This window comes from Sinocyclocheilus rhinocerous, unplaced genomic scaffold (genome assembly GCF_001515625.1).
Source record: "Sinocyclocheilus rhinocerous isolate Xijiao unplaced genomic scaffold, SAMN03320098_v1.1 scaffold1421, whole genome shotgun sequence".
Lineage (NCBI taxonomy): Eukaryota > Metazoa > Chordata > Actinopteri > Cypriniformes > Cyprinidae > Sinocyclocheilus > Sinocyclocheilus rhinocerous.
The window spans coordinates 18544-20948 of NW_015666546.1; positions in this window are offsets into that span (position 1 = coordinate 18544).

Here is a 2405-nt window from a genome sequence, read left to right on the forward strand (position 1 = left end):
AGGTGCCGAGAAGGCTCCGTTTCAGAGATAGAACTCCTGAACCAGAGAGTCAGTCTGATACAGAAACAGGCCGACCATTTGAGATTAATGCACTAAATCAACATCTAGAAGCATTACATTTAGGGACACCAGGTCAAAGAAGACCAAAAACTCCAAAAACAAAAAAAAGACAAACTGAGATTAATTCTATGGAATCCAGAGTAACTCTGGAGGAATTAATGAGAAAAGAACAGGAAAATAAGCTTCTGAAAAGAGCTAAATTAAAAAATACTACAGTGAAACGAAAGGTCAGAGAAGTAGTTCGTTATGAAGAACAAATGAAAATATCTGGCGAATCAATAGGCTCGCATATATTGGCTGAATTCGGAGGCAGAAAATTAGCTTGAACCTTGGAGGGATTAATTCCGACTAATAAAGAAGAAATCGAGCAGGAACGTTTTGAAGAGAAGTGGCGAACAGTAGGAGCTTTGTCAGCCTGGCAGGAAATTGCAGAGAAAGGCGTAGAAGGGATCTTGAAACATATTTTTCAAGGAGTAAAAAAGAAATGCTCTAATTGGAGCAAACAAATTCCTTCTTTATGGTCCGGAAACATCTCCGGAAGAATTAGAAAAAGCTTTAATTCGATATGACAGAAGAACAGAAATAATTCAGACAGACAGAGAGAGAAAAATCTAATAATAAACTACAGCGGTCTAAGGATCAACCTAGACGGTGTAGCGAATCAGCTCATTCATGGGGAAATATGAATAATTAATCATAACTAGTTATAATTAATTATAAATATTTAGATCCGCTGTAGATATTTACTTGACCTCTCAGGGTCAACTGTCTGTCAATTCTAAGAACGGTAATTTCCTGGTTAAAGGAAATAACTTTCTTACTGTACAACTCTACACAGAGCCTGTAGCATAAATCTGCAGTTATGAGCAAACAATGACCAACGTCAAGTGTGATACAAGTAAGACTTTATTAACTACATAAACACTTAAACTAGTCTAACATACTACATAAACACTTAAACTAGTCTAATAAAATCTTGAGCTCATAATGTAACAACAATTATTACATTATGAGAAATTTATTACATTATTAACTGACCAAAAATATTGTAATATTGTCATAATTATACTTATAATAAAGTATAAGCAGCCCAGTATAAGGGACAGTAAAAATATTTGTGCTGTTGTTTAGCCTATGTGTATAATATACAGTATATATATATACACAAATTATTAAAAATTATTTCTTTTTATAATTAATTTGAACATGAATGGATTAAGCAAAGCAAATATGTTCACGTCTGAGATTCATTTTACGATTTATATTGAATAACTAAACTATAGCTGAACTTTAGTGAGGGGACATTGTTCCTCTTAGCATCATGAAAAAAAGAACCCTTTAATTAAAATTATGAATGCATTATAGATAGTCTAATATGTGTGCAAAGAGTGCTCCGTTTATAATTTCAAATGCACTGAGCCTGTCACTCATCTCAGTTCATCGGTTCAATGGACGTGTCTGTAATTTGCTACACTGCTCAACGCAGCAAACATTGCAAATAGAAACATCTGATGCTCTCCAGAGAGCAAATGCAAATATGCACAGAAGAGATGCCAAACATGTCATTATTACAGTTTCAACTAAGGGTGCTCTTGTTTTTTTTTCTGCTTTTTTTTTTGTGAGAGTGATTAGCTCCTTAAACTGGGCATGACATGATAAACTGCTTTCTGTATGGATTTAATATGTAATGTTGCTTAAATACGGGGAGAGTTGGCAATCCTACTTTGTATGTTTTAAACACTTAGATTATGTTCTTACTTTCAAAATGTAATAAAATCTTGAGCTCATAATGTAACAACAATTATTACATTATGAGAAATTTATTACATTATTAACTGACCAAAAATATTGTAATATTGTCATAATTATACTTATAATAAAGTATAAGCAGCCCAGTATAAGGGACAGTAAAAATATTTGTGCTGTTGTTTAGCCTATGTGTATAATATACAGTATATATATATACACAAATTATTAAAAATTATTTCTTTTTATAATTAATTTGAACATGAATGGATTAAGCAAAGCAAATATGTTCACGTCTGAGATTCATTTTACGATTTATATTGAATAACTAAACTATAGCTGAACTTTAGTGAGGGGACATTGTTCCTCTTAGCATCATGAAAAAAAAACCCTTTAATTAAAATTCTGAATGAATTACAGATAGTCTAGTATGTGTGCAAAGGGTGCTCCCTTTATAATTTCAAATGCACTGAGCCTGTCACTCATCTCAGTTCATCGGTTCAATGGACGTGTCTGTAATTTGCTACACTGCTCAACGCAGCAAACATTGCAAATAGAAACATCTGATGCTCTCCAGAGAGCAAATGCAAATATGCACA